This window comes from Eschrichtius robustus, chromosome 13, assembly GCF_028021215.1.
Source record: "Eschrichtius robustus isolate mEscRob2 chromosome 13, mEscRob2.pri, whole genome shotgun sequence".
Taxonomy (NCBI): domain Eukaryota; kingdom Metazoa; phylum Chordata; class Mammalia; order Artiodactyla; family Eschrichtiidae; genus Eschrichtius; species Eschrichtius robustus.
The window spans coordinates 21,981,767-22,005,751 of NC_090836.1; the positions used below are offsets into that span (position 1 = coordinate 21,981,767).

Genomic DNA, 23,985 nt, shown 5'->3' on the forward strand with positions numbered 1-23,985 from the left:
GCTATTCGTCCATTTTAAATGATGCTGATTACTTTAAAAGTCATATAACACTTTAAATTTTTTTTCAGTGCTTTGTATACATGACCTCATTTTTACCCTTATGAGATACCTCTGAATGCTCTACAACAGGTATTTTAATCATGAGAACACTAACTGGCCCCTAGATCATACCACTGGTTTATGGCAGAATGTAGACCAGAAGCTTGGTCTCTTCATTTTCTTCCTATCTCTGTGTTTAAACGATCATTTATAAACTACACTGAACACTCATTAACCGCAGTGAATATTCAAGAGAAGAAAGTTCTGAAGACATTTTACTCATGTTAAGAAAATAATCAGGAAGACTCATTTATGGTAACTAATACTTGTAAATTTACAATTTTTCTAAGTGTTAAGAATTTTATATAGGTGTTTGGAACTTCTGAAAGAGCTATTTTTAAAGTTTTTCTCTCGTTTTTAGCTAAAATTTTGACGAAACTATAGGTCTGAGTTCAGGTTCAGGTTTAGGTTTGAGTTCAGGTTTAAGTGTGCTGATCATCCCAACCATAAGATAATAAAACTAATATAAACCCTCTGGTTTGCCAAATAAAAATAGAATTCTTTGAGTAATAAAAATGTGTGAAGGTTCTAGGACTTTATGTACTTCAGTCAGCTCAGATACCATTTTCCTGCTGTTTTTTTTCCTATATTCATCTTCATCCACTCAATTATTGAGTTCCTGGGCATCTTCTGCTTCCTCTTTTGTGTTCCTAGCAAGAATTATCGGAATTCAAACATTTTCGCTTAAACAGCAACAACAAAAATCCACTGAACACATAAAACTTCACCTGTTGGGGTAAAATCCTCAAGGGCCCTAGAACTATATATACGGTACTCAATTAAAGACACAGACGCAGCAGCAGTTAATGGTCTGTAATTAAAATCTCAGCTTTAAAATGTGCCTCCAGGGGCATTTCATTCAACAAAGTCCAACGTAAAGAACTTTCACTGTGCCAAGGAGGTGCTCTACTAAGCACGAGCACATTGGAAAGTCACGTGGTGAGAGCCCTCCATGAGGTACAGCCCACCCTCATCCACTGTAGGAGGCCGTGTGCACCGCTGCGGGAACTCCCGGAGCGCAAGCTGACACCGCAGCGACAGGGCGGAAGGAGAACTGAAGAGGCTCTGCACGTCTACGGCCACGGAGCACAAACCTCTGATGATGTGATGACTTGGGACTCATAGCAGGTTGAACTACTGGAAATATTAGTCTGATTGCACACTGTTTAAGTAGAATGAGGCTGCTCTTTAGTGCTTTTTTTCCTTTCCAAATGTGTCCAAATGTCAATTTGAGCCATTTTCCTCAGGAACAAACTAAATGGCCAGCAGAATATAGAAAACGAAAACTAGTCAAAAAATGGCCACAGACAGAAGCAGACTCGGAAGCCACGTGTGAAATTTAGATCAACCAGCCTCTCCTCGGGATACTGACCCGGCCACCAGCCAGGCCCACTTCCAGTGTTTAGTCTTGCAAGCAATCCCCCGTTGTTGGGCACCAGTAATTCAAGTTACCATGCTACCAAAATACAGTACTGGTTCCTTCATCTTGCATCTTCCTGGGATTCTTTACTACTCCCCAATCTTTGTCATGCTTTCTTTCTAGAAGCAACAAAATCATATATATATATTTGGCCGCGCAGTGTGGCACGCAGGATCTTAGTTCCCTAACCAGGGATCAAATCCGTGCCCTCTGCAGTGGAAGCGCCAGAGTCTTAACCACCAGACTGCCAGGGAAGTACCAACAGAATCGTTGAAACGAGCAGGCTTTAGAGGGAAAGAGTCTGCATTTATGCTAGGTTCACCTACCTATAGGGAGAGGATATTTATTCCAGGCTCCTGATGTTTTTCCTTGCATCTAGAGAGACCTCAGTTCATGTAACATTCCCAACCTCTTTACTCTTTCACCACTCTGCCTCAGAGAATGAAAAGCAAATTATTTGAATGGTAAATTTGAGAAGAGTAAATAGGGCTTGCAAAGCTCAGCCCCTGCCATGCTCTCCTTCCTTGAGGAATGGCCACAGTAATGCCCATACTCATGTCTTATCTTCCATGTTGGAAATTTTCCAAGGGGAGGGCCCCACGGGAGGAAACATGTCCACCTGGCCTGGCCCGATAGACCGGTCTGTTTCGGAGCAGCAGCATTGGGAAGCCCACCGTTGCTGCACTCCTAAGCCACATCATCCCTCCCAGCCTTAATCAGTAATAAGTATGGTATTCTGATCTCCATCTTTCTCCTTGTCTATCTTTTAAGTGGCTTAGAACTCAGGACCGTTTTTTAACTGTGTTGACCTTGAAAAGCTATTTTACTATAGTCATCATTATCCACTCATACTTGTCAAGTTTTTGAACACCTTGTTCCTCTTCTGGATGTTATTTTACCTACCTGGCAGGAATGTGAATGTAAAGTGCCTAGCACAGGGCTTGGCATTCAATTAAAGTTTACCTTCCTTTGCTTTTCTTAATTTTAATTTAGTCATCACCTGTTGTCTTAATTCCTTCTTCCTTTTAATTTCCTCCAATAAATTGGCTTCTTCTATCTCTCATCATTGTCTTCCACACTTTAGTATTTCTTCTTTCTGTCTTTAGACACTGCCCTAAATCAACCTAAATTTAGTTCTTAAAGTGTGGTCCCAGAACCAGCAGCGTCAGGATCTTTCAGGAATTTGGTGGAAAGGAAACTCTCAGGCCCTATCCCAGATCTACTGAATCAGAAACTGTTGGTGGGGGCTAGCAATTTGTATTTTTATAAGCCCTCCAGGTAATTCTGATGCATGGTCAAGGTTCAGAAGCAGAGGCCAACATTATTCAGTTTCTGATCAGTTCCATGATTTGTCTCTGCCCAGATACTTTTCTTTTTGTGCCTTACTCTCTTTGTGATTACCAACCATTTTGTTTGGTATCATTATCAATTGTTTCATACCTGAAAGCCCTGATACCCTCCATCTCCATCCAGAAAGGGGGGGAAAAGGGTGACCATTTGGCCCTCAAATGATTTAAAATTAAGATCTATGGGTCTCTTCTATACAGATTTTTTTTTGTCCACCCCAAATTATTACACCTAACTTATTGAAAATTCGGGCAACTCAGTTTGTTTTAATTTAGTTTACCAAGTTTTCATTTTCAAAGCCACTGTATAACATAAACCCACTCACAAATCTGCAAGCCTTTGCTCTGTGTTTTGTTTTTAACAGGTAAATAGAAAATCTCCTAGCACAGGAAACTACAGGTAGCACTGAAAAAAACTGGTTTTCACAGCACTGGTTTCCGAACAACTTGAAAAGCATCAAGCAATTCAATTATCCTAAAATTGTCATCCAATTTGCTTCTCTGTGGGAAAGCTAGTATTCTTATGTCATGAAGACCAAGAAATTATTTGCTTTCTGGAATATGTGAATATTTTCCTTCCTACCACTGCCGAATCTTTGAAAGAATATCTAGGGGCAGCAAGGATGGGATGGGGATTGGGACCAGGGGCAAGGGGAGAAGAGGTAAAATGGGAGCTGAGAAAACAAAAGATGTTTTTCATTTCAAATGACCCCCAAATGTCACAATTTAATTTGATGAATAAGTTTTTAAATTATCCTTTAGTAAATTTTAGCTAAGTTTAGGTACTTCAAATAATTGAATGGTTCAGGTACTTATTAACTTCCCTCCTACCATTCCTCAAATGTTGATGCAAATTAATTTTCAATCAACAAAATTTATAGACATTCATGAGTCTATAATAAATTAGTGTTAATGTGCAACATTTTGGGGAAATGTCATTCTTTCTCATGCCATTCATTATGACGCATTTTGCGGGGAAGCAAGTCATTCACTTAAATTGTAATGAAAAGCATTTAGTATTTATTAGTGTGTAGGAGTCTTGTTCTCAAAGGGGCATTTCACAGCTATTATTCATTCAATCTCAGTTTCCCTGGGAGGGAGGGAAAGGGTGCCCAGTGAGCCAAAGTCAATGAGTTGAGTCATTGTTCAGCTCCATTCCAAAGGACTACTCAGTTTCAACTAAACCCCTTAGGTTCAAGTTAAGATTCTCTGGCTAAGACTTTTCTCTGTGATCTACTCCCACTGGAAACAGCTCAGACATCACTTATCTGGTCTCTGATCACCTTCCACCTACATGACCCTGGGACACATACATGGACAAGAAACCTTGAGGAACAAGAGCCTTCCAGGATAAAGCAGCTGCATCTTCAGATTTCTTCTGAGAGTCCCATAGTCCCCATGACAGCCAGATCTTACACCTTATTTTCAATATTCCAAGATCTTTCATTTGGTGATAGTGATGATAGAAGTCCTCCTTTCTGATTTTATCTTCGTTGATCTCTATCTTTTGTACTTCCTTCACCTTACAGAAATGACACTTCAGTCTCATTTCTTTCTTAAGTCTTCTTTCTAATCCTAGCTGGTCAAGTTCCCTCTGGTTTCCCTTGCTCTACCAACCAGTCTGGACTCCAGGACAAGTGGTTTCAACACTGTCTTCTTGAACAGTCATTCCACGTGTTACCTTTTCTGGAGTCTTTCATGTTAATCTTAGCCTCTTTCAACTTCTTTTCCATCTCCACACCTAAGCTACCAAACTTTTGGGAAAGACTTCAAAACCATATCAAATACTTTTCCTCAGCAGTCCTTTCAGACACTCCAGTAGACTTTGTACAGCTTCACGCACGATGGTTACTGGTTTACCCTCCTGAAATGCCCCGTTGTTATTCCAGCTTCCTTATTCTATGTAGTTAACCTTGCCACTTAATGTTATCAGGCCCTTTTTGGCCTCCCCCTTCAAATTTTCTTTGTGTGTCCACTCTTACCTTCCTCACTGTTTCAGAGGGAGCTGTGCCCCTTCTATATTCAACTTAGGCATCCCTTCAACCTTTTCTCTATTCCTTTCCTCAGCTCTCTGTCTCCTCTCTTCATCTCCATCTCTTGAATGCTTCTGTTAGGCCTACAAACACTCTCAGTATTCTATGAAAAACAGCAAGCAAGCAAGCAGACAAATGTTGGCCTCCTTTCCAGGGCAAATCTGTTTGCTCCTGGACCTCTTGAAAACTGGCAAATGCCACATTGTTTCCTAGAAATCGCTTTCTCGGGGGCCACCAATGACCTCTAGTCACCAAATCCAGTAAACTGTTTTATCTTCAGTTTACCTGATCTCTCTGACATGTCTGCTGTCACCAACTCACTCCTTGCTTGGCTTTTGGAACACCCACCGTGTTCTACCTGTGCCTTCTTTCCTCCCTTCAGGGATTCCTTCCTCTCCCAACTTATCAAAGTCATCTTCCACAGGTGCTTTCTCCAGACCTCTTTTCTCGAATCTCTTCTTGACTTCCTCAACTCCCACATTTTAAACTACTGCTTCTTGTGGATCATTCCAAAAATCTAAATTCCAACTGCCACTGGACATTTCTACCTTGAACATTCTAGAGGAAGGTTTGCAAAACTAATTCTATAAAGGACAGCTAGTAAATGTGTTAGGCTTTGCAGGCTGTACGGTCTCTGTCATGACTGCTGAACTCTCGCTGTTGTGGTGTGAAAGCAGCCACAACACATAAATGGAAGGGCATGTCTGTGTTTCAATAAAACTTTATTTATAGACACTAATATTTGAATTTCATAAAATTTTCATGTATTACGAAATACTCTTCTTCTTCAGAATTTTAAAAAATCATTTAAAAATGGAGAAGTCTTTCTTAGCTCTTAACAAAGCAGGCAGCAGGCTGGATTTGGCCCTCCGACCGGCTGACCCATCCCAGAGGCACTGCCACGGTCACATGCCCCTCAGCCATTTACTCCTCCTTCCCCATCGTGATACTGTTTCCTCTTTAAGGCTGTCTTTATTTTTGCTTTAAGTGAAGAGTTGTGTGCCATGTAATTTCCTGCAGGTACAGACTTCTTCTACAGTGGGCTTGGGAAAAACAAATATTAATAAAGTATTCCCATGTCCAGATAAGGAAGTGGAGGCCCAGCTTGGATCTGTCATAGAGTTGAGTAGCACTAAAGCCAGCATTAGAAGACTCTTTGGACCAAGACTCTAGATGAATTGTCACACAGCGGTCAGTTACTATAATGTGGGTTTATATATATATATATATATATTTTTTTTTTAAAGCAACTTCAATTTTACTTATTTATTTATTTAATTTTATTATTTTTTGGCTGCGTTGGGTCTTCATTGCTGTGTGCGGGCTTTTCCTAGTTGTGGCGAGCGGGGGCTACTCTTCGTTGTGGTGCGTGGGCTTCTCATTGCAGTGGCTTCTCTTGTTGCAGAGCACAGGCTCTAGGTGCGCAGGCTTCAGTAGTTGTGGCGCGTGGGCTCAGTAGTTGTGGCTTGTGGGCTCTACAGCGCAGGCTCAGTAGCTGTGACGCACGGGCTTAGTTGCTCCGCAACATGTTCTTCCCGGGCCAGGGATCTTCCCGGGCCAGGGATCGAACCCGTGTCCCCTGCATTGGCAGGCAGATTCTTAACCACTGCACCACCAGGGAAGTCCCTGTGGGTTTATATTTTTAAACACAGAAACCGAGAAGTAGAAAACCTAAGAACCTTGATTCTTTTCAGACCATATCGCATTCTATCCCACACTGCATTCTATCCATATTGCATTCTATCCCCCTTACAGAATGCTATAAGCACGTTCTCTCGTCTGATGGCTGGTTATGTCAGGCAGCCAGGAACTGGTGGAAGAGGGGAAGGAATGTTTACTAGAGCAAAGTTCCACAGATGTCAGTTTAAGGTTGAAGTAGACATCATCGTATGCATAAAGAAGATCTAGATTACAATTATCATAATCTTGATACTGGCAGACAGAGTTAAAGTCCAGTATTGCACTTAAAGAAAAAAAAAGTGGGACTTCCCTGGCGATCCAGTGGTTAAGACTCCCCGCTTCAACTGCAGGGGGCGCGGGTTTGATCCCTGGTCCAGGAACTAAGATCTTGCAAACTGTGCAGCGTGGCCAAACAAAACAAAAGAAAATTTTTAAAAAATACAGTGAGATGAATTTGCTACTAGTTAAAAATATGTAGAGAGAGAATGGATTATTTTCCTGTAGCTAATGCCTATTTTATCCTCTTAAATGTTTTGTCTCAGAATTCACCCAGAGTTCTGAGTTCTACGAAGAATACCGTAATATTCATTTAGTTTTTTTAATGTTATTAAGGTCGTAGATTCTTTCGTAACCCCTTTTCCTAACTCTCCCGTTTTAGGATTTTGAGGAATGAATTCATCCCTACTTCGTTCAGGGCTTAGATGTTTGTTTTTTTAGCCATGGGCCAATTTGGCCCTATTTATTTTAACTTTCATATTTTAGATTATCTTAATATATATTCTAATGGAAGAACTTTATGAAAAACCTAAATTACAAATGTTACTTTACTTTGTGAGAAAAACGAAGCCACCAACAAATACACAAAAATATTCAGCAAAGAAGTACCATTAGATACACCAATTGTGGTATAAAAAATAAACCATGAATATGTGTGTGATTCTACCCTCATTCCAATTTATAATTTTTTTTTGAAATTCAATGATGTTAACCTTGCTTTATTCTTCTTTCACTATTGTATTATAACGTGACCCTGGAAGAATTTTGTTTCTTGAGACTGCATTTGATCATAAGCAGAATTTGGCCCTAATTAAAATGGGATTATTATGGGATACTATATCAAACAAATGTGCTTCTGAGGTGGGTATTCTTTTACTTGTTTTCCTTTAATAGATATAATGCAAGCCAGAACATATTACCCCTTTCAAATAACAACTCTTTGGAAAACATGTCTGGCTTTGGTAAACAGACTTTTATGTTTGAATCGAGGATTAAATTAGCCTTATCCATTTCTTAATATATAGAGAAATACACTAGCAGGATCAAAAAAAAATGTCTAGAGTTTTGTTTTTGGAAGAAAATTACTTTTTGCTTATGTAGTTTTTGATTATTCAGTATATTTTGGTAAAATACTTTACAATAGGACATCTTGTAAAATAATTTTTGTAGTAGTTTTATAGAGTAGGCTAAGCTGCTGTAAGAAAAAGAGCCCCAAAATGCAGTGGCTCAAAGAACAATGAAGTTCATTTGTCTCCCAGGTAACAGTGCAAGACAAGTGTCCCAGCTTGGTGGGCAGCTCTGCTCCAGCCAGTCACTGGAGACCCAGGCTGGCAATAACTCTGCCATCCACAGTTGGCTTGCAGGGTTGCTCTGGTCCAGGTGGCTACGTGGGGGAAAGAGAGGGAGTCTCAGGCCAGGGAGATCCTCTTAAGCAGATGAGGCAGAAGTTCCTCGAATCACTTGTACTCGTATTCCATTGGCAAGTACCCACTCCCATGGCCACACCTAGCTACAAGGCAGACTGGAAAATACAGTCTCTCCACGTGCCCAGGAAGAGGGGAAAAACAGAAACGGTGTACAACTGCAGTCTCCGCGTATCTCTGGTTATGAAAAATTATGAATTACCAACAATACGCATCTCAAGGTCTCTAGAACGTTATACAAAACACAACAAAATGTAAGAAATAAACAGGTTAATTTTCTTCTATTATGAAAATATTCAGCAAGGTAAAAACCAAGTCAGCTCTCTTTGATTTTATGTCACCACGTCAAAAAGATTTTTTTTGTACCAAACACAGAGAGGAAATACCCAACTTAAAATAAATCATGTTCTAAAAGCTGGGAATTCATTTTCTCATAGAAACAATGTTCTAAAAATGGCCAGGTTCCAAAATTACTTCAAAAGGGCTCATTTACCTCCTGTGGTACATCTGCATTGAAAAGGCAGTGGAACGCAACACGGTAGTGTAGCACTCAAAACGTGAGCTAGAAATAATTTTTTTTAATATTTTTAACATGGAAATTAAGTTTAATTAGAGAAGGACGAGGTGAGGGCCGTGGGGAGTGGGAAATGAATACTTTAATGCAAAGTCAAAGCGAACTTTCAGACGTATTCTGGCAGTGGTTCTTTAGTTTGAAAACACACCAAAATGTGTTTTCCTCCTTCGAGGTTAATCATAAGCAAAATGAATATGCTTATCAGCCATGCATTACAGGTAGATTTTTGGAACAAAATGGGAGGGAGAATATAATGAACAGAGGTGTAGGAGGAGAGAAGTCTATAAGGTAACCAAGAAAGAGAAGGGAGGGGAGGAAGAATCTCATATGCTCATGTCTCTAGTCTACAAGGTATAAAGAAAGAGCTAAACAGAGGGAAAGACAAAGATGAGGGTGGAGAAAAGGAACCAAGACTGACATAGGCATGATCTCTCAGGGGGGAAGGATGGGGACAACTTGGGATTGAGTTTTCCCTGACCCCATCTCCAGGAATTTGATTACTGCCTGCAGTGAGGGTCTCAGATTAGAAGAGGCAGCATGCAAGCAACCACGGCTAGAGAAAGAATGTTCGCCATCTAAGAGGAATTTAGGGAGTGACTGACTTCTATTTCACTTTTTGTTAATTGGCACAAGGAGAGTTCGTGGTTTAAAATTAAGAAAAGGAAAACATATCAAAATGAAAATTAGAAGAATCTTCATGGCAGAAAAGATACATCTGAACAGGGCCCTGATGAAGACACTCCTTTGCATCTTTGAAGTACACATTTGTTTTCTTCTTTGTAGCTGTTCTATTTCATTACAACTTAATAGTTCCCCTACTGCGTGCAGCATGACTTCTGAAATGCTTGATCTTGAGTAAAAAGGCAATTTTGAGCAGCTTGATCTGGGGGTAAGTCCTGTGTCTTAAGTACAGTGGAAGGCTGTTCCCGGTGAGCCTGACTGACTGCTCACAGCCCATTGATTGCGGAGCTCACCAAGGGATGTGGTTTCTCTCGCTTGACAACCACACGTACTATAATCAGAGAGACATGACATGGGGCTCCTCTGAAATTGCCTCGAATTGCCTTCCAAGCAGTACTTGGTCTAACAGTGGCTCTGGCAATAAGGAACCATCGCCATGGGTATCGAAAGCCCACCCAGCCTTTTTGAAGCCCGAATACGAAAAAATGATTTCTTTAACTTCTGAAAATGAAAGCACCATTTGAAAATAAATACAAATTCTCAAACTGGCTGCAAACTAATCAAATGCCTTTTGTGGTTTCAGAGAATATGAAGACAACCCCAAACATGTTAACACAATTTCACAAATTTCTCTTATCCCAGCTTACTGTTGTCTTAAGTATTTTGCAGAGAGATACAAGTTTATGAGACAAGGAATCGACATGAAGTTTAATAAATATAAGTGTTTGTTTGTATTCCATCTTGAGTCTTAACTCTGAGCCTAATTAGCTGCGTTATCTTGAGCAGGTCCTCAGACATCTCTGGATTTGATTCCTCAACCGGAAATCGAAGGGATTGGATGAGATGAGCTCTAAGACCCCTTCCAGCTCGGCAGGCAGTAATTCAAGTCTTTTCAGCTTCAGTTGTGCCGTGACAGGGGACTTTACTGGGTTTTGGGAAGATGGAGCTACTGCTTCACGCCTATACAATACTGCCCTGAACAGACATGTCACAGCTGCTCTGGTTCCTTCTGACAGAGGCTGCTTGGATGGGCATGAAGCCAGTGAAATTCCAGCAATAAAGACTTTTGGAAAAGCTGCCATGTGACTCTTAAGGTTTTCCACTATAACCTGAAGACCCTCAGCCAACTTTACAAAGTGATGAACAGGCATTCCCAGTCAACACAAAGAAACCCTTCAACCAAGGCTCAGCCCCTCCCTGCCACTGGAGCTCTCACTCAGAACGCTAATGCCAAAATACTGGTTTACCAGTATTTTTCATTTGCAGTAATAACCTCTGAGTGAGGAGGTTTATCAGCAGAATGGACCCAAAACAAAAACAAATAAGCACATGAAGAAACTTTTCTGTCTCATGTTGGCCCGCCTGGCACCGTTGCTCATTTCTGAATCATCACCAGGGCATCAGTGCCCTCCCTCCCGCTCCTGAGAAGCTGGGTTTCTGGTCTCACACTTGACTCCCTGTCCCACCATGAGACAGATTCGGGAAAGCATCTCACTAAAAGATCAGGCCTCTGACATGAAACTTCTGATTTCAATAGTAAGAGTAAGGATAAAGGCTACCTTGAACTGGGGCCTACTCTAGGTCAGATCACTCTATTTGGTAAACATTCTTTTTTTTTTTGAATTTTATTTATTTTTTTATACAGCAGGTTCTTATTAGTTGCCTATTTTACATGTATTAGTGTATGTAGGTCAATCCCAATCTCCCAGTTCATCCCACCACCACCACCACCGTCACCACCACAGGCAGAAACTGAGGCCCAGACAGATAAAATAAATTGCCCAAAGTCAGCCCCACCGGCCCCACCCTAGATGCTAATCCACTCACTTCACAGTTTACCTGGAGCCATCTACAGGGTTCTGTCCTCTGGGGTGGGTGAGAGTAGCCAGGAGGATGAAGAAGGACTGACAACCAGCATCAGAAGACTTCAATATATTTCATTCTCAAAGAGTCTATCCTTTTGATAATTGTCCTCATTCAGGCTCCGGTCTCTGAAGGGAGCTCTGAAAAGTGCATTAATTTGCTTTTCATTTATCTAACAAAGACTCACTCAAGCACCTCTTACATGCAAGGTAACTACTGAACTGGCTGCTGGAGAGAAGGTCTGAAAGGAGAGGAGGGCGCGCCAAGATGCTGTGCTCGCCCTAGGAGGATCAGAGTCCTGTACGCAGCCTGTCAGCCCTCCTTTAAAGCCATGTAACCTCCCAACGCATCTTCTCTTCTGCCTGTGTTACCTTCTGCCAACATTAAGAAATTAGAATTATTAAATAATTCTAATTAATAAATAATTAAGAATTATTTTCTCTCAATTTTAGAAATTTGAATTTTAATCTTTCATGTGAATTTTTCACTATCTCTAAAATATACCCTAAGGATGTCCTTGAGTGCTCACAGTAAACTATTTGTTATGTGCAAAGTAGTTCTTCCCCCAAATCACCACTTCTTCCCTTTTCCAACTCCAGCCTATTAGAAAAACAGAAATTAAAATCACCTGCCTTGACCGACACTGCCATGGGGTCTCCAACGTTTTCCTTTTTCTGCATAACACCCAGGCCTGGGGGTTGATTGCCAAGGACTGGAATTTTAGCTCCCATATTTCATTTTGTCTTGCTTGTTTTGCTTTTGTTTTTAATAACTCTTTTTTATCCCCTTATTTGCTTCTACATGAAATGGCCAGACAGAACTAGACCCCTTACCTACATGGACCCCCAGAGTACAATCACAATTATTCTTTTATTACAGGAGTAGGGAAACTGACATGCTACTCATCTTTGATTAAGTTCTGACACTTGCTTCTAATAAACAGTGGTTTTTGTTTTAACCAACACTTCGCTAGGGAACAGCAGATGCTAAAATTAAAACACAGAACCAGAAAAACATCTCTGCCCTGAGGAGAATAAAAAGATTTCCTTCTTTTGACTTACTCTCTGAAGCTACCCGGGGCTGAATTGATTATCTACTTCTGTCTAAAATCACTGAAGTATTATGCAGTTTTTTCTGCAGTTTGACATGCTGTCGTGACCCCTATTAGTATGTGGACATCCCAGTTTTGAGGGCAACAAGTAACACGAGGCTATTTCTTCAAAGGGCATCCACTCTTCGTCCGTTTATTTGTTATAAAGCTCTAGTGGCCCCTACTGCTCACAGGATAATGACTTTTTTGGAAACCAATGCTTAGAAATAAATATATAAATTGAATGCTATGAGTGAAGTCACAGAATAAGGTAAAAAATAAATAACAGAATCATATTCACTGAATATTATGTTCGTGGTACAAATTAAGCCTAACTCAATTTTTTTTTCCTGGATTTTTTTGTTGGATTTTTTTTTTTTTTTAATTTACTTTCTGGCTGTGTTGGGTCTTCGTTTCTGTGCGAGGGCTTTCTCTAGTTGCGGCAAGTGGGGGCCACTCTTCCTCGCGGTGCGCAGGCCTCTCACTATCGTGGCCTCTCGTTGCGGAACACAGGCTCCAGACGCGCAGGCTCAGTCGTTGTGGCTCACGGGCCTAGTTGCTCCGCGGCATGTGGGATCTTCCCGGACCAGGGCTCGAACCCGTGTCCCCTGCATTGGCAGGCAGACTCTCAACCACTGCGCCACCAGAGAAGCCCTTTAGTTGGATTTCTGAACTGCTGTTTGGGTCATTACTAGAAGCTGGAACAAGCCTATTCTGCCATGTCTCATCTATTTCAGTGACACCAATTATTTCAATTTATGATGCATATATTCAAAATATTAGAGCTAGATGTGACATATAAGGTAATTCTAGAAGCCCTTGCTCTAAGAACAATGCAGCCCCACCTGGATGTCCGGCCCTCTTGGAATAAACACACGGAGGGTACACAGGGAACAGTGGAAGAGGAAAGACCTCTGTCAGACCACGCTTCCACCTTAGAAAGGCCCAGGAAGGCAAAGGGACTCACCCAGGGTGAAAAAGCTTATTAAGCAGAAGAACTAGCACTCACTGGGCTATTTCCTAGGATGGTCCCTTACCTGGTAAAAGACACGTAAGACCAGGAATGTCCTTGAAAATGCACACTGTTGTCTTAGTCATAGTTCACCTGTGGGTTATGCGCCCAATTTGCTTGTAAACTGACTTGGAAACATCAATCATTCTCAAATAGTAGGTTAACTTATTTTGCAGGGTGAGCAGTCCCTGACGAGGAAGCTGTGACGCTGCTGGGGCTGCCTGATCTTCACTCCCCAGCCCTCACCCTCAGCACGCTCTGGGCACCAGGTGGAAGGAACCGGCCTAACCCAGACCTCAATTTGCAATTCCATTCTAATCTTTGCACCTGAACCTTTGCCAGTTCTATGCTTCATTCTCTCAGCCCTTTTTGAGTCTTGCCTCACTCTAATTACAGTGGTAAAGAGTACGGATTTTGAAGTCAGACTTCCTGGGTTTGGATCCCAGCTCTGCCGCTATCTAATGATGGACTCTTGAGTAAATTACTTAATCTCTCTCTGTTTTGGCTTCCTAATCTATAAAATGGGTATAACAGTATACCCGATAGGGTTGTTGTATTTAAAAAGTTATTATATGAGAGGTATTTAGAACAATGTTTGGCACAGAGTATACTGAATCGGAATATTATAATTACTGGCTTTGTTTGAAGTATATTCTCACCTACAAGCCTGTAGATGATGATGATAATAATAATAATAATAATAATGGCAACAACACCACTTATGTACCAGGCACTGTGCTGAACGCTTTACACACATTATTCCAGTTAATCACAGTAAGTCTTTACATGCTACTAATATCATCCTCTTCTCTTCTACCCCTTATTTTTTGCAGATAAGGAAACTAAGGTCTCAAGTAGTAAGAAGCAGAGTCAGGACTTGAACACAAATCTGTCTTGGTATCTTCCCAATCTTTCTGAGAAAAGAGCCTTAGAGTTCTTTTAAAGTTCTTTTACTTAAATGGGTTGCCTTACCTCCCATACAGGTCAGGAAGACTGGAATCCCTACAGAGGCTGAAGGGCAGCAGCAGGAAGGGAAGGGTCTCTCCTGGAAGATGTCAGGCATAAGACGATGACACCATTAATGTCTTAACCAGCCCACCCTGCCTTCCACCGTGTCACACGGCACCCACGTGGGCTGTACTGCTGAGGCCACCCGGACCCCTTACTTATTTGAGTACAGTATTAGAAAATGTTCTGATTCCAGCCAAAGTGGTACTATTTGTAATCTCAATGTCAGTAGTTCTGGGGAGTCATTTATTTCTACCCCAGCCTTAGGGTAAAGGGAACATCTCTTCCTTTCCCAGATTAGAAAAAAAAAAAAAAATTATGATTTTCCTCCCTTCCTTCAGAGCCTGTAATAGCCAGTATTTTGCACTCTTGCCTCACACTCACCAATTCTCAGTTGTCAGTGTATCTTCCATTAGTCTAAACTGGTGTCTTCAGCGGAAGGTCTGGGGCTGAAGGACCAGGGGAGAGAGAGAAGGAAAGTGCCCAAGTTTGCTAGAGGAACACCATGCACAGCCTTGTCCCTGCTCCTGTACCACCTGCCCACACGTGTATCTCCTCTGGGGCTCTCTGCCCCCTTCACTCCCACACTGTACCCCAGAGCCTTCACCCAGCACCTCCCAGGACAGCCTTTGGGTGCTCCCCTGAAATGCAGGTGAATCAACAGCATGGCCTCTGTATTTCCCAAAGACCCACCCGTGGCACCCACGCTACACCTGGCTCATGGGGCTACATTTAGGAAGGGGAATAGCATGGGAAGGATTTTTACTCTATTCCCTTTCCCCACACCCACCATCATACTTAGCCGTCAAACTATTAGAAGGTGTTGCAAAGCTGAAGTTGAATGTTTGTTATATTAAGAGTGGTGGAAAAAAGAATCTGAGAAAGAAAAAAAAAATAATATATATATATAAAAAACTGAATCACTTTGCTGTACACCTGAAACTAACACAAAATTGTAAATCAACTATAATTAAAAAAAAAAAAAAAAAGAGTGGCGGAAAAGCTGTTTGAAGACAGACAAACACAGCTCCAGCGGCCAGGGGAAATAGAAACCCTAGTGAGCAGCTGAGAGACTGACAGAGGAAAGATAAGCAAGCAAGTACATTTCTAGGGCCAGTGGAAGAGGACAAAGGGGGAGGTTAGCAAGTGGCCTCAGACATAAGCATTAACCCAGTGGTCCCCTTGTCCCATCCCAGCCTGTCTGGATCTATCTCAAATTTTCCTAACATCCTTAGTTCCTTCCTTACTGGGCACTTCGCCTCAGTCCCTGAAGCCACCACCAGCTGCCACTGCTTGGCACAAAATGTAGGTGAGGAGAGAGGGAGTTCCCAAGCCTGTGCTGGAAGAAGAGATGGGCTCCTCACATTCCTAGTTGTGTTCTGAGCATACTTTCCTTTAGAGACAAGGCCATACATGGTGCTTGGTCTCCGCAGTACTTTTAGTAGTATGCTTCGGTTGTTACAGGATCCTTAAGGGTTGGGTGTGGAGCTCTAACCTATCCATATATGATGTGTCATGGGTACTGTCGGTACCCTTCTCAGATCCCTTCCTTGGGCCAGTATGTGCATCTCTAGCTGCTGTGAGTGTTGGCTGCTAAATGCAGCTGCCTCTTTCTCAGAGAACTGCCTTTGCCCTTGGGGGGAACGGGAGGTGCCTTGCCTTAGGGGTTACCACCAACCTTCAGTCAATGAGTGACTGATAATAGGAGTGCAAAAGGCCAGTCTCTTTGCCCCAAGGGACCAACTCTGTGGTCCAATTCCTGCTCTAGAGTTCCCCACAGGATCATGCTAAAGCTGGTCTCCAGCTGAGGCCTTGTCTTGTCTTTGCTTTTATCCCCCTTACCCTATGCTACCTCCCTCCTGCCCCTTCTCCTGAGGCACACCCTCAATAAGTCACTTGCACAAGAATCCCTGTCTCAGGCTCTGCTTCCAGAAAACCTGATCTAAGATACATGCTCATTTCATGTTTATTAGAGGTCCTTTACTGTCACCAGAGCAATACATCTCTGAGGAAACCAAGGGTGAGAAGAGGAGCAGCTTGACAGGACCCTAAGGCAAATTTGGACATACAACGCAACTCAATTTATAATATTCCTGGGCCTATGCCTAAATGAAGATTTACTTATTCATACTCTAATTTTTCTCTTTCTACAGAATATGAGTTATTATACTTATTAAAAGAATTAGATGTGTAGCATTTATTATTAATACATTTGTTATAATTCTTTCAAATGTGGCTGGATGATTCTAAATTATTTTATAATAATTATTCTTACTATGATCATATAAATCTCACATTTTAAATCAGTTGTGGGGTTGTTTTCCCTTCAAGAACTATAAACTCTGTTACCGTGAATGATTGGGTCCCTGATAACGAGGCTCTGGTTAATCCAGCAGCATTATAAACAGATCAGATTTCCAGTTTGCAATTAATAAAAATATAATTAAACACATAAAGGCAAAGCAGAAGATAATTTAATCTTTCTGCTATGATTCAGGAGTCATATTGGGGACATCATTATAAACCTCAATTATAGCATTGGAGAAGTGTAGGGAGATTGGTGAGTGGCATTCAGGTGGAAAGAATGAGAGACAGTCCAGATTTTACTGCACGTATTTACAAAGATGCAACTTCTTAACATCAGGCACCACATTCACTGTTTTTCCCCAGTATTCAGATCCTAGTATAGGCTCTTGTGGAGTCCCCCATAGTTAATCTCAGCTGACTAAATCCATTCTTCTAGCCTACAATTAAAAAACCAAGACTTTCATTTTCATAGGATTATCCTCTCAAAATACGTCTGCCTAAATAAGAAGTCAATCATATTTTAAATCCTATTTCTGAATATATTTGTATTTATTCCTTTTGGTATAACCTGTTATAGTTTCCATTTATAGCTTATGCTTTATTTTCTTTCTATACTGTACTTCGCTATTTAACAAAATAAAATTTTCATCACCCTCCTGCTCCATCAAATTACTGGAGGGTCCTTTAAGGAGTTATTTATGACTTGGTCTCTAAACATTTTATTATTTTTTTAACAAGAAACTATCATTAAATTAAAAATTCCTACAGATCTGAGAACTGTTGGTTGTTTCTAAAAAGGCCCTTTATGTGGGTCAAATAAATAACAATATTTATAGATCCTTGCAGTGTTTCAGTATGTGTACAAGATTTTCACTAGGAATGGTGAAGAAAACCACATTTAATTGCTTTCTACACACGTATACTGAAGAGAAGAGAGATGATTTTTTTTTTCCTTCCAAACTTGTCAGTAACAGTGACTAAATGCAGGCTTGGTAAGATAGGCTGAATAACTTTAAATGATCCCATTTGTACAAATTTTAGTACATGACTTCAGGCTTCAAGGTAGCCTTGATATCACAAGATTGTTGCTGTAACTCCAGCTATTACATCTGTGTTTCAGGCAAAAATAGTGCTTGAGTCAGCCCTGCTCATAAATGAGGACACACAAATGAGTTTTCCTGAAAGGCCCATATCCACATGGTCAATACTTAGTAACCCCTATCTGCAAGGAAGGTTGAGAAAGAAAACTTCTCACTGGGCACAAAATCAGGTTTCTATTACTAAGAAAGGAGTGGAGAAAGGGAATGGGATAGGTAACTAGCATTATCTACCTAATTTTCTCTTTTAGCATCTCTTTCCTCAGATGGCCTGTGAGGTCATATTAATATTAATTTTGTCATATTAATTCTTGTAAGCCCAGAACTAGCACAATACCATATTTATTATGTTTATAAATTAATGACGAAATGCAACTCTCAGCTCGTTATAGGTTAGAAGGAAGAAGATCCAAGGCAAGTATAACAGATGAGTAGGTGACATGAGTTTACTGCATTTATACTATCATTCATTCATTTAATTGTTATTTCAACTAATATTAATTGAGTTCCCAGTCTGAGCCAGGCCCTGTGTCAGGCATGGGGGATATAGCAATAAATACAACAGAGCCCCTGGCTTTAAGAAGGGGGTGGGGGTGGGGGTGGGGCGAAGTTGGAGGAGGATAGCCAGGGCTCCACTGGTAAACAAGCAATTTCAGGGTCACATGGTAAGAGAACTGAGGAGTGATCCTGAACCACCGTTTGAGGTTAGTAAGCTGTAAGTAGTCTGGGTGAAACACAGAGTGGGGACAGAAGCAGCAAAAGAGAAGGGAAGATAGGTGGGACTAGCCAATAAAGAAATGTGTAAGTTATACTCAGAAGTCCATAATTTACTCCTTCCAGCACACATACCTACTTGTTTCTGACAAAATTTGTTTCTCCCTTGGACTTCCTCATGAACGGATTTCCCGACACGTGGCCCTTAACGGATCTGACCCACTAACAAGCTTCTTCTGGCCTAAACTGTAGTCACAACTGTGTTCCATGGGCCTTATCCGAGCATGGTACAACTGTTCTTCCCAGCATCCCATCTTACAAGGTGGTGTTCCCTGGTGGACCTGTTTGGGAAGTGCTGGTCCAGATACATATTTCTCAAGCTTAGCAATATGATTCCACTGACACAAAAAAGAAAAAGTTGCCAGGGATTACCAGAGAAAGGAATTTATCCCCAGGAAGAGCAGATGGGAACTTGGTCTCTTAGTGTGTTAACACGTTGGGTTTCAGTTACACGGGTCACCAGAGGGTTATAGGGTTAGTTGAACTAATGAGTCACCACTTCAGCAATGACACAGTCAAAAAAGTTATCCAAATGACAATTTCACTAGTAATGAAGACAACATCTTTTCTTCCTGCAAATAATTCAATTCAGTTCATAACATATATGGCTAGAGATGTATCTACATCAATTCCTATTTTCTTTGCCTAGCTTAGAGAAAGAGACATCCTCCTAACAATGAAGCAGAAGTCACAAAGAGAGCGAGAGATTTAAAGATACTATGCTGTGGCCTTGAAGATGGAAGGTCACAAGCCAAGGGATGCAGAAGCTGGAAAAGGCAAGGAAATGGATTCTCCCCTAGAGTCTCCAGAAGGAAAACAGCCCCCACCTTGATTTTAGGATTTCTGATCTCTAAAACTGTTAGATAACACATTCTTATTGTTATTAGCCACTAAGTTTGTGGTAACTTGCTTATAGTTAGCAGTAGGAAACTGATAATACATTCAATATGTCTCTAGGTGCTGACCCCGCTTGTTCATTCTCTTTGCTCTCCATGTATGTCTCTCTCCCTCCAGATTCTCCTCTTTTCTGAATCCATCCTCTCAGATTCTTTTCTTGAAAATCAAATCTGATTACATCACAGGGCTTGAAGTGCATGAATACTCACTCATCTAGTTAGGTTACTTTCAGGGAATATAATTAGAAAGCAGAAGTAAGGGTCGTTTACAAATCCTGCCAAGGACATTTGGTGTGATCTCAGGAAGGCTTAACAGGGATGTGATTATGGCTAAGAAAGCTCAAAACAAATTATACTATATGCTGAAGAAAGAATGCATTAACCACATGGGGCTGAGGTAGGGAAGAGATTTTTCTGGGTTTATCCGGGCTGGACAGAGGTAACTTCACTGACTTCTGCAGCCACCAGTAAGGCACACTCTGATTTGGAGGTGGGGATACCTCACCAGGTACCTGGATCCTAGTAAGTGCTTCCCCTAAATAGTGGACACAGATATTTAATCATAGCAAATTTCATCTTGATTTAAATGCTGGTGACATGAAAGGTAGCTGTCATGAGTCAGTCAACTTGTTCACCTCCGGATGCATGATAAAATCGAGGTCAGGACCCTCCTGGTGACCAACAGAAACTAGATTAAGGTTCTTCTACTTGGTAAGATCCTGAGTCCTGGTTTAACAATAGCCACACTCCTTCCTGTTATCACTCATCCCTGTTTCAAGACCTCCATAAAAGAAGGATGACTATGGCTGATTCATTTTGTTGTGCAGTGGAGGCTAACACAACATTGTAAAGCAACCATACTCCAATAAAAATTAATAATAATAATAAAAAAAAGAAGGATGACTATCACAGCAAAAAAAGGGAGGAAGATCCTAAAAAAGACGGAGGGGTCAACATTGGCAAATGCCACAAAGGGCACCAGAAGATGGGTACTGAATTTTTCCATTAGATTTGGCAATTAGGCAGTGACTGACGTTACTCAGTGGAGTTAAAGGTTGACAAGGGAATGAGAGCTTAGGAAATGTTAACATTAAGGCTGGAAAACTCCTCAGGGAAGAGGATCCATGCCCTACAGAGTCCCTTAAAAAGTTCCCTCGGGCTTTACACTTGAATCATAGAGAACTTTACTTGTCCCCAAATCCTCCAAATGTTGATTAGCCTAAGTTGAGTCTTACCATCCCTCTCCTCAGTTCACCTCTGAGGTAGAGGAACTAATGAGCTGTGCAATAACTAAAGGGCAAAATAAAAAGAGGAAGAAACAAAAAGCCTACAAACCCAAACTCCAAACAAAACAAATCAAGCCCTGAGTAAGACGAGCGGTAACAAGTTGTGCTTCAAATGTAATATTTCCGTTTCGATGATTAAAAAAGCAAAAAAGCAAAAAAAAAAAAAAAAAAAAACCCCAAAAAACCGAGTGTCTGGAGAATCAAAAGGGACATTTTATAATTGGAATGCTTCCTTGCACCTCATCCATTATTCATCCTCATCCCATTTCCCTACAAACTGATAGCTGTTCCTGAGTTGTGGGCTTGTGTGAGCACAAGTCTGGCCCAAAAACTGGATTCTGTCTGGTGGCTAGAGTAATTTTGCATGCCGTAAAAAAGAGGTGGAATGGTGAAAACAACACACACATCTGCGTTTCCACATAAAACCATTGCTTTCCTTCATTGACAATTTGCTATATTTAAAGGTAGATGCGTGTGCATATGCGTGTGCGTGCGTGTGTGTGCGTGTGTGTATGTGGTGGAGTGGGGAGCGGTGTTCTGAATCTGAGCCCAGCTCGTTCTAAACTTGGTTACTCACGTCTGATTCATTCGCTGTGTTTTTCGTCTCCTGTCTCTGTCACTGCCTGCTGCTGAGAAGGGGGTCGCTGAATCATTGCCACTCCAGATGAAAAGCAATTCAAACCCAGTCCTGAGGGGATGGAAGGGCCTTTTTTTTTTTTTTTTTAAAGCGTCCGCAGAAAAAGCCTCCTACTTTCCGGGGTGACGGTGGAGGGCAGTTTTGCAAGTCTCATCCCCGGGCTATGGAAGATTTTGCTCTGTGAGAGTCAGCGAGGCACCGGTCATCTCACCATTTCTGGCTTTCGGGTCCACGGGCCTCGGCTGGCTGAGGGTGTGCGACCGGCCGGGCGGCGTGGGGGCCGTGCCAGGGGGTATGGGGCGGGGAACCGAGAGCCCGAGCGGCCGCGCCGCGCTCCCCGCCGCTTTAAAAGCTCCCACAATGCAGCGCTGGCATCCCAGTTCCGTTACACTGTCTCCCGGCGCGGGCGAACCGGCGAGGCGCGGGCGGGGGAGCAGGGGAGCGGCGGCTGTAACCCGAGCGCCCGGCCGAGGGGGGCGCCCCCGCGCCGCCGCTCTCGCGCGCTCAGCCGGCGGCCCGGCGAAGGGGCGGAGCCGCCAGCCGCCCGGCCCGGCCCCCAGCCCGGCCCCCCGCCCAGAGGCACCGGCCGCGGGAGCGAGCCGGCCGCGGACTCCGCCGCCTACGCTCGCCCGGCGTCCCGCACCGCGCCCGGCGCCCCGCTCCTTGCCCAGCCTCGCCTGCCCGCCGGCCCGCGGCATCGGCGCAGCGCTGGGAGCGGCTCCCGCCGGCGGTGCCGCGGCTGCCCGCGCGCTCGCACACCCAGGCACCCCCGCCCGGGGCGTCCGCGCTCACCTAGCGCTGGCCAGGAGGTGCGCGGAGAGGGCGCGCCGGGGAGCTGGGGCCTCCCGCCGGTGCGGGGCGCGCGGCCGGAGGAGCGCCGGGGAGCGAGGCGCGCCGGGCTGCGTGGCCGGGGATCGGCGCTGGGCGGCCGCCGGGCGCCGCCGCGTCCCCAGCGCCCCGGCCGGCCCCGCGGGGCGGCCTGCGGCGGCGGCGCAGTTGCGAAACTGAGTAAGTATTAACTTTACTAGGCGGCCGAGATCTCTGGGCAGCGTCCGGGAGCCCTCCCTCCTCCTCCTGGAGCCTCCGGGCTCCCCCTTCCCCGCCCCTCTCTCTGCACCTCGGATTTCTTCGTCCGATCTGCCCCCGCCCCGCCGCCGCCGCCGCCGCCGCGGGCTCCAGCTTCCTCCAGTTCACCTTTTCCCCGCTGTCTCCCCTTTGCGCGTTCTCCTCGCCGCACACACGCGCTTTGACCGAGAGTACGAGCTTGTTTCCAGCCTCTGTTTCCTCCTAGTGTCCTTGGCCGGGGAGTTTAGAGGCCACTTTTGTTGGAAAGGGAAATGTATGTCTGGCTTCTTTAATATTTTTCGCTCCAAATGGAAATCGGATGCTCGCTTGCCGAGCGACTGCTTGGTGAACGCTTATTTTTTTCCTCTGAAAAGATGATTGGTTTACAGGTTTTTAAATGTTTGAACGATTAACCATCCTCCGTGCCTATTTCCCCTTGCCGCCAACCCGTCTGGGGAGGGGAGTCCAGAAGAGGGGACTTTCAAAGTAATTCCGTTTAGCAAACTAGAAACTTTGAAGAGGGTACGTCGCGGAAAGCTTAGTAAGATTGAAGCCGAAGGGGACGTGAGCCTTGAATGTGGGGTCCTCGTGTAGCACAGGATCTTTCACGCCGAGTACCTGGGCTCGTAATCGAGCGTTACGTTGTTATTTCAGCATCCTAGAGCCGCCTGGTTGCTGAACCACTACTTTCTCAGCATCAAACGGCATCTTGAGCAGTGCAAGCGCTGCATACAATTGCGGGTCAGTATTGCCCCTGATCTTTAGGCATTTAGACGGGAAATAGATGCAGGGCACGTTTCATAGCAGACTTAAACCCGTCAGGTTAACCGTGTCAATACATCAAAGCATTGCGTTAAAAAAATTCCTCCAGCCTGGTGACACAGAGGGACGAACATTTATGGATTTTCCAGTGTAATGTGTCTCAGCAATTCGTTAGATCTCTTTTGTCTGCAGGAAGCACCTTTAAATATGGATAGATTTCCGATTTTCTGTCGGTGGGATTAACCACCCATTCTGGTAGGAGGCCCCAGGAAATCTTTTATTTTATTTATTTATTTATTTTTAGATTTATTTGTTTTATTTATTTATTTTTGGCTGCGTTGGGTCTTCTTTGCTGCCTGCGGGCTTTCTCTAGTTGTGAGTGGGGGGCTACTCTTCGTTGCTGTGCGGGCGCTTCTCATTGCAGTGGCTCCTCTTGTTGAGCTCTGGGCGCACAGGCTTCAGTAGTTGTGGCACGTGGGCTCAGTAGTTGTGGCTCGCGGGCTCTAGAGCGTAGGCTCAGTAGTTGTGGCTCAGGGGCTTAGTTGCTCTGAGGCATGTGGGATCTTACCCAACCAAGGCTCGAACCTGAGTCCCCTGCATTGGCAGGCAGATTCTTAACCACTGTGCCACCAGGGAAGTCCCAGTCTTTTATTTT

At 43.2% G+C, this 23,985-nt stretch overlaps 2 protein-coding genes across 5 annotated transcripts in view; one reads left to right on the top strand and one right to left on the bottom strand.

Moving 5' to 3' along the window:
• Positions 1-21,920, bottom strand: part of LMNTD1 (lamin tail domain containing 1) — a 445,486-nt gene extending 423,566 nt beyond the window's left edge. Inside the window, exons 1-3 of the mRNA XM_068560487.1 lie at positions 21,444-21,920; positions 14,891-14,955; positions 14,471-14,543 (exon numbers count right to left, since the gene is read on the bottom strand). The gene's annotated coding sequence lies outside the window, so the exon portion shown is untranslated. The remainder of the gene's footprint in view (positions 1-14,470; positions 14,544-14,890; positions 14,956-21,443) is intronic.
• Positions 21,921-22,436: 516 nt separating this feature from the next.
• RASSF8 (Ras association domain family member 8) overlaps positions 22,437-23,985 on the top strand; it is a 130,200-nt gene continuing 128,651 nt past the window's right edge. For 2 of the 4 annotated variants that reach the window (XM_068560980.1, XM_068560982.1), the window contains exon 1: positions 22,438-22,511. The gene's annotated coding sequence lies outside the window, so the exon portion shown is untranslated. Of the gene's footprint in view, positions 22,512-23,985 lie in introns of all 4 variants that reach the window. The other 2 variants (XM_068560983.1, XM_068560979.1) reach the window with 2 other exon arrangements.